The sequence below is a fragment of the Tamandua tetradactyla genome, chromosome 7, assembly GCF_023851605.1.
Source record: "Tamandua tetradactyla isolate mTamTet1 chromosome 7, mTamTet1.pri, whole genome shotgun sequence".
NCBI lineage: Eukaryota > Metazoa > Chordata > Mammalia > Pilosa > Myrmecophagidae > Tamandua > Tamandua tetradactyla.
Window position 1 is genome coordinate 94,987,101 of NC_135333.1, and position 8,989 is coordinate 94,996,089.

Consider the following 8,989-nt stretch of genomic DNA (forward strand, 5'->3'; position numbering starts at 1 on the left):
TGCATAAGAAAAAATAAGAAGACCCTCAGATTAAAATTAATCATCTTGGAGCAATGGAGATAAGAGAAGGGATGGTTGAATTATATAAATGTCACCAAGATGAAACGTGACCAGGATGAAACCTAACTTTTATCTCTGCTCAACTGTGTTATTTCCCGAAAGACAGAGCATGCTCAAACACTTGTAACAAGTGGTTGAGAACTGTAGCCGTTGCCCACATCGCTCTTTGCTGAACCACGAAGTCCCCAGCCAGTGAAATAGCAAGAGCCCATCTTGATGCAGCCACAATTTCCTGCCTTGACTCATCCTGGAAAGTCCCCTTCCCAGAGCATGTGCATTAAACCCCCAACACTGACCTTTCTTTACCTTTACTCATTATAATAATAAATTCTCTGTTTCAGGGAGGGATTCAGATGCCATTTTCTGAATATGTGATGTATGTAAAAGTATGTTCTAGCATGATCAAGGACTGAACCCCAGCATGGTCAGAACCAATGATGAAACCCCACTGCCCGCTTGCATCAGCAACCTGAACTCACATTCTTGACCCCCTATAAAAGAATCATGAGCACATCCCTTCAGAGAGGAAGCGCCTTTTAGACACAAGTGTGCCCTTTTGCTAAGGGTATATTCTTTAGCTAAAGAATAAAGTTCTATCTTGCTTCACCAGATCTGGTTTGGTTGTATTGGTGCGTGGGACACCCAACAGGAGACCTGTTTCCAGAGTCAGACACAAGGAGGGTGGGTACGATAAACATCATTTCACCATCTAAAGGTTCACTTGGTAATCTTTCAATCCAGCCTTAGTCCCTCATGACATTCTCACTGTATATCACATTCATTTTTCTCTAATTACTTTAGGGGCTAATATTGTATGTTTAACATCATGTCACTTTTTTTTTTAAGACATAAGATGGTTGAGGCAGATGGAATCATTATTCTTAGTTCTTCATACTCTGTCTTTACATTTTTTTTTGCCATGTGATTTTAAAGTTCTTTCTACCTGAGAGTGTTTACATTTCCTGAATTACTCTGGCTAGTAAAATATGGGTTGAAGGAACACTGTGACAGTTCTTGCTTCAAAAGCAGTACTTGAGCTTTATGTCTGTGATCCTTTAAAAGAAGACCATCACCCCCACTACCTGACTCCCCTAGCTGCTGATATAAAGAGACTGGACAAACATGTAGAACATTCCTGAACCCAAGTAGAAGCTTGGGGACAAGCTCAGGCAACCTACAGTCTTAGGCAAAATTTCCCCAGCCCACACAATGATCCATGAAGCAGGAAAATAAATGCTTGATATTTTAAGTCTCAGAGTTTCAGAGTAGTGTGTTATACAGCATTACTGTGGCAATAACTGACTAATACAATGGAATTTAAATATCTTCTCTTAAATTTGTGTGTGTGTGTGTGTGTGTGTGTGTGTGTGTGTGTGTGTGTGTGTGCATGTCAGTCTGTATGTTCATATATTTAAATCCAGCATTGCTTCACTGGTGCATTAGAATCACAATAAAAAATCCTTCATAATTTCTGAATTTTCCCATTGAGTTGAAATTAGGAAAAACATGATGAACTGGCAGGCACCTTCTTAATCAAGTAATCAGAGTTAATATCACCAGTAATGAGACGTATTGACATCAGGTACTCCCTGAAATAATGTACTTAGGAGGGCACAACATCACTTTCCTGGTATTCCTGCCAAAAATGTATATCCTCTATTTAATCATGAGAAAATATCAGACAAAGCCAATTTTAGGGACTCTGCTAAGTAACTGCCCAGTACATTCAAAATGTCCATGTTATGAAAGGCAAGAAAGACTGAGACACTGTTACAGATTGGAATACACTTAGCTGCCAAAACATGGCAGCTAAATGAAATGTGAGATGCTAGATTGGATCCTGAACCTATAACAGGACATTAGTGGCAAAACGGGTGAAATTTGAATAAGGTCTCTAGTTTATAGTATGGTATCGGTGTCAGTTTCCTGGTTTTGATAATGTACTATTGTTACATAAGATCTTAATATTAGAGGAAGCTGATTGAACGATAGGTGAACTTCACTATTTTTGTAACTTGATGGTTATTTCACAATAAAAATGTTTTTTTAAAAAAACATAAGGAGAAGACCAGCTATCTTTAAAGTGATACATTTTAAGTAAAATTTAGGGTTTCCATTTAGGATAATATTTGCCACACCCTATGTTTTAGTTTGTTAATGCTGCTAGAAATGCAATATACCAGAAGTGGGTTGGCTATTATAAAGAGAATTTATTAAGTTACAAGTTTACGATTCTAAGACCATAAAATGTTCAAATAAAGTGTCCAGAGAAAGATACCTACACACAAGAAAGACCAGTGTGGGAAGGCATGTGACTGGCATCTGCTGATCCTTTGGCTTCTGGCTTCAAACAGCTACCTAGGGGCATTCTCCTTCTGCACCTCCAAACATCTCTGCTGTGTTGACTCCAAGCTTTTTCCAAAATGGAAATGATGGCCCATCCAAAGAAAGAGGATAAAAACCCAGAAAAGCCAATGAAGAAAAAAAGAATGTGGACATACTGAACAAAGCCCTTTAAAAAATGATCTTAAGAATGCTTGAGGAGGACCTTTCGGAGCCGTGGGCGGTGGGTTTGTCATCCAGCCGGAGCCGCTAGTCTAATGCCAAGATGCTTCAGAGCATTATGAAAAATGTCTGGGTCCCCGTGAAACCCTACTACACCCAAGTCTACCAGGAGATTTGGGCAGGAATGGGTTTGATGGCCTTCATCGTTTAAAAATCAGGAGTGCTGATAAAAGAAGTAAAGCTTTGAAAGCTTTGAGCCCGACACCTGCTCACGGTCACCATTAACCAGCTGTACCTGGAGAGCATGTCAGATGCGACGGCAGTCAAGCTGTACATGGACGGCAGCCCTGTTACATGGGGCCCGGGACGTTATTGTATATTCATGTAAGCATTGTGGCTTCATGGCATGAATAAACCTGTCTGGAAGGTGAAAAAAAAAGAATGCTTGAGGAGATGAAGGAAAGAATGAAGAAATAACTAAAAGATATCTGGAAAACAATGAATAAGCAATATGATAATTTTAGCAAAGAGATAGAAAAATTTAAGAGGAACCAAAAAGAAACTACTAGAGTATTGTAGTTCAGTTACTACAATAACTGAAACAAAAAGTATCCAGGAGAGTTTCAAGGGTAGATTTGGAGCTGACAGAAGAATCAATGAATTTGAAGATAAGACACTTGAAATGAGTAAAGCTGAGGAGCAGATAGAAAAAAGAAATATTGAAAGAAAAAATAGCCTAAGATAGCTATGGAACACCATCAAGCACATCAATATGTGCATTATCGAGGTCCCAGAAAAGAAGAAAGAGAAAAAGGGGCAGAAGGAATAGTATATATGTGTGTGTGTATTTATATATTTTAAATAATATATTTTTAAATATATATATTTTTTAAAAGATAGAGAACTCCCACACTTAGCAAAAGATGTGAGCATGCACATCCAAGAAGCTCAGAGAACCACCAAACAAGATGAAAATGAAGAAAAATTAACTCCTGGTCATATATTGATTACACTATAGAATGCAAAAGACAAAGAGAGAGTTCTGAAAGCTGCAAGAGAAAAGCAATGTGCTACGTACATGGGAGTCCCGATTAGATTGAGTGCTGGTTTATCACTGGAAACCATGGAGGGAAGAAGGCTGTGTGTTGAAATACTTACAGTGCTAAAAGAAAACCATTGCCTGCCAAGAATTTGATATCTTGCAAGACTCTCCTTCAAAAATGAGGGGGATAGAATAAAAAAGATTTAAAAAGAAAAAAAAAATTAGGGGGAGATGAAAACATTCTCAGGTAAGCAAAAGCTGATGGAGTTCAGCACCACTAAACTTACCCTACAAGCAATGCTAAAGGGAGTTCTTCAGACTGAAAGGAAAAGTCACTAGACAGTGCTCAAAACATAAAGAAATAAAGACCTGTGATAAAGGTAACCATTTCGGTAACACAAATGCCATATTATTGCATTATATTATTTGGTGTGTAACTCCTCTTTTTACTTCCTACAGGTGCTAAAATACAGTACAAATGCATAAAAATTAAAGATAAATATGTGATTTTGGACATTCAATGTACAGATATATAAGTGGCAACAAATGCAAAAAAAAAAAGTGGGGGAACAGAGGGGTAGAAGAAAAATCATATGTGCGCACTGCTGAGGTTGCCATCAAACCAATACGATTGTTATATATTTAGGATGTGAACTTTTAACCCATGGTAACCATAGGTAAAACAGATGAAAAAAATCCATATATAAATAAGAAGGCATTTGATATGGTACAATGCAAAAAAGCAAATAAATGTAAAGGTAGGCATTAATAGAAGTGAGGGACAAAAACAGTGCAAGATTTACAAAGGTTAAATAGCAAAATGGCAGAAGAACTTCCTATATTATCAGTAGTGACTTTAGATATAACTGGAGTAAACTCCCCAGCCAAAAAACAGAGATTATCTGAAGGGATAAAAAAAGCATGGCACAGCTATATGCTATTCTGCAAGATAAAGTCAAAGATGCAAGTAGTCTAAGGGTGAAAAGATGGGGAAAAAGTATACCGTGCAAGTAATAAACAAAAGAGAGCTGGGGTAGTTGTACTATAACAGATAAAAAAGACTTGAAGTAAAAAAACATAAATAAATAATATTTTAAAAAGTGCAGGCCATGGTGGATCAGCAGGCAGAGTTTTCACCTGCCATGCTGGAGACCTGGGTTTGATTCCTACTTATGCAAGAATAAAAAAATAGGAAAGACTTAGTAAAACAGTTATGAGGGACAAAGTAATAGTAAAAACAGTTATGAGGGACAAAGATGGTCATTATACACTGATAAAGGAGACAAACTAACAGGAAGATATAACTATTCTAAATATATACGGACCTATATGAAGCAAATGCTAACAGACATGAAGGAAAAAATCAAGGATTCTACATTAATAGGAGATTTTAATATACCACTCTCAAAAATGGACAGAACATCCAGTCAGAAGGTCAATAAGGAAGTACAAGACTTGAATAACACACTAAACCAACAGATATAATCGACATATATGGAACACTCCACTCAATGAAAACAGAATACACATTCTTCTTGTGTACACGTGGATCATTCCTAGGATAAAGCACAAAACAAATTTCTCTGACCACAATGGAATGAAGCTAGAAATCGATAATAGAGGAAGAAATGGAAAACTCTCAAATAGGTGGAAATTAAAGAACACACTAGTAAACAACCAGTAGGTTAAGGAGAAAATCAAGCTAAATTAAGAAATATCTAGAGGTGAATGAAAATGAAACTATAACACACCCAAACTTACAGGATGCAGCAAAGGCAGTGCTGAAAGCAAACTTTATTAAGTCTAAATTCTTACACTAAAAAAGAAGAAAGACTTCAAATCAGAAATCTGGCCTCAAATTAGAAGAACTAGAAAAAGAAAAGCAAACGAAACCCAAAGCAAGCAAAAGGAAGGAAATAATAAACATTAGAGCAGAGATAAATGAAATAAAATGAAAAATAGAATTGAAAAAAAAAAAGGTTAGTTCTTTGAAAAGACCAACAAAATTAACACTGTTAGCTAAATTGACAAAGACAAAAAGAGAAGATATAAATAAGCCAATTAGTAGAGATTGACTCTTCATCAAAAACTTCCCAACAATAGGGGGGAAAGATGTGTTATAAAATAATACCTCAGTAGCTAAGAGAGATCAAATAGAGTCGAGAGGCTATTCTGGAGGCTACTCTTATGCTAGCTTCAGTTAGATAGTGCTAATTGCCATGGTTTGCTAAACTACAATCAATATCACTCCTTTTGACCCTTAAGAACACTTAGGACTAAAACTGAGACTCTATAAAAATTTCATGCACTAGGGTTGCCTTCCTGGAACATATAATACCCAGAGGGTTCCTAAGTCAGATGAATCTTGAATCTCAGTGGGACCAGCCTCTCCAAGATTATAATTTCATCTCCCTATTCTTTATATGGACACCCCTTCTCAATATGAAAAGCTAAGAATGGGCTTTACCCAATGATCCCTACAGATTGGGAGAAGGCTTAAAGCAGAATGAGGAGGTATAAAAGAGAAAATGGATTTAAGAAATGAATACAGCTGCTGAATCCCTATATTTATATTCCTTCTAGTCTCCACTGTTTTGGAGCAGTTAGAAGGAGAGATCCAAGATGGTGGAATGGTAGCCCATGGCAAACTCTGGAGTCTGTTCTGTATTTACTTGTTGAAGTGTGCTTTGAAAATTATTGTTTTCTTTATTTCTTCACTTTGTATATATGTTATATTTTACAATTTTCAAAAGTCTAGAAAAACCTCCCAACAAAGAAAAGTCCAGGATCAGAAGGCTTTAAAGGGTAATTCTACCAAACATTAACTCCAATTCTACTCGAACTCTTCCTAAAAATTGAAGAGGAAGGAATACTCCAAAAATCGTTCTGTAAGGGAAACATCACCACTACACCAATGCCAGATAAAGATACGATAAGAAAACAAAATTACACACAAATCTCTCTTATAAATATGGATGTGAAAATCCTCAACAAAATACTAGCAATCTGAATCCAACAGCATATTTAAAGAAGTATATACCGTGATCAAATGGGAGTTATTCCTGGTTGCAATGTTGGTTCAATATAAGAAATCAATTAATGTAATACACCACATTAACAAAATGAAGGAATAAAATCAAATGATCAGCTGTATGAGTGTTGGTGGCAGCCACTGGAGCCAGGGCAGAGTGGGAAGCAAGTGAAGGGGTGAAGAGACACATTTCCAATTCCCACTGGTGAGCCCTGAGTATTTGAGGGAGAAGAGCAGCAACGGGTGCAGGGAGTGGTGGCAGTGGCGCAGAGGTGGTTGAGGTGCAAACTGGTGATAGGGAACTAGAATAGGGAATTATGACACAAGAACCTTGAAAAATTGGGAGTGGAGCCAAAGAAACAAGAAAGCATCCTCAATTCAGAGAGTTTCCTGGAAGAAAAGAAAGTTCCTAAACACAGAAGCAGCAATACAGCAGGTGTTAGATAACTTTATGGAGCTGCCTTCATCTACGGGAGCAGAAGAAATAGATCTAGTTTTCCTCAAGGGGATTATGAAGAATCTTATTGTGAAATCATTTGCTAAGAGTCATAAGAGGCTAGAAGATTCAAAACTAGAAGCTGTCAATGACAATAACTTGGAATTAGTCAATGAAATTCTTGAAGATATCACTCCTCTAGTAAATGTGGATGGAAATGTGGCAAAATTGACTGGTATATTTAAAGAGGCTCACTCACAGTTACTTTTGGAGGTTCATGATATTGTGGCATCAAAGTGTTATAAAATTCACCTCCATCAAACATAAAAATTAATAATTCCGTCAATTATCAGTTATTACCAGTAGATGCTATTTGTATCCTCGGTATTCACAAAAAAGTTGCGGAGTTATTGAAAATAACATTTAGAGTTGAAAATAAGGATCTGGTAATTACCTGAATCCTTCATGGAGAAATGATAGATTGGCAAGGTCTCCTTCATGTGGGAATTATCATTAAGTAGTCAATGGCCATGAGGTTGGAGACAATTTAAAGGAGTTACAAGAGTTATTCAAAAATATTAATGGAAATGTCACCCTAAAAATCTTACCAAGCTATAGAGATACCGTTACTCCTCAACAGGTATTTGTAAACTATCATTTTGATTATGATCCATACAATGATAACCTGGTACCCTGCAAGGAAGCAGGATTGAAGTTTCCAAAAGGAGAAGTTCTTCAGATTGTAAACAGAGAAGATCCAAATTTGTTGGGCTACCCATGTAAAAGATAGAGGGAGTGCTGGTCTCATTCCAGGCCAACTCCTGGAAGAGAAAAGTATTTGTTAGAAGAGACTGAGACAATTCAGGAACTTTTTGTGGAACACTTAACAGTAAAAAAAAAAAAGAAAAGAAAAGGATGATGTATCTCACAAACAGAAATGCAGCGTTTAATCATCATGAAATTCAGATATATGAAAAGGTAGCCCAAATGCCCCCATTTCAGAGAAGACATTAGCACTGATAGTCTTACAATGATCAAATCAAAATAGTGATTTTATGCTCTCTGAATCCATGTACTTTCATCAACTGTTTTCTTCAAGTCAGAGTCCATCAAAAGCTTGGTAGTGATTCCACCCCAAGGGGTGGGCCGAAGAAGCTTGAAGAACATGTTCATAGTATTGAATCCCACTAGATTTGGAACCACAGTGCCACTTATTTCACAGAAACTAAGAGAGGATGAAAAAGATGGGCAGGCATGTAAATACGCATCACAATTTGAAATGGAAGCAGATATTAAAGCTGGAAAGTATTTGGAACATGGGGAATATGAAAGAAATCTCTATGAAACCGAGATGGATTCCATTCTTGAAGTTTTCCAAACTGGAAGAGCTTGTATTTTGGATGTCAACTCATAAGCACTGAAAGTGTTGAGGAAAGCAGAGTTCATGCCCTACATTGTATTTATTGCTGCCCATTAAGTGTCAAGTACAAAGCTGTCATAGATGCTGGAATCACTACCAAGCTTTTGATGGACTCTGACTTGAAGAAAACAGTTGATGAAAGTACATGGATTCAGAGAGCATACAACCACTATTTTGATTTGATCATTATAAATGACAATCCAGACAAAGCCTTTGAGAAACTACAAACTGCCATTGAGAAACTGAGAATGGAACCACGGTCAATCCCAATAAGCTGGGTTTACTGATAATCAGGTTGACAATTAAAATAAAACTTTTAAAAAGTGACTGCAACAAATAAACCTTCTACTGATAAAATACATTCAGAGATAGAAGACACCTGCCAAGTTCAGGCATTTTATTGCACAGATTGAAATAACAGTATATTATTCTAAATTTTTCCATAAAGTGTGATTAGGAAAATATACTAATATATAATTTATCTTAATTTTTATA

The 8,989-nt window shown here is 36.7% G+C and overlaps 2 pseudogenes; both read left to right on the plus strand.

Annotated features, from left to right (window-relative positions):
* The first annotated feature begins 2,648 nt into the window (after positions 1-2,648).
* Positions 2,649-2,998, plus strand: LOC143689875 (ATP synthase F(0) complex subunit j, mitochondrial pseudogene; annotated as a pseudogene).
* Positions 2,870-8,781, plus strand: LOC143690541 (protein PALS2 pseudogene; annotated as a pseudogene).
* Positions 8,782-8,989: the final 208 nt, after the last annotated feature.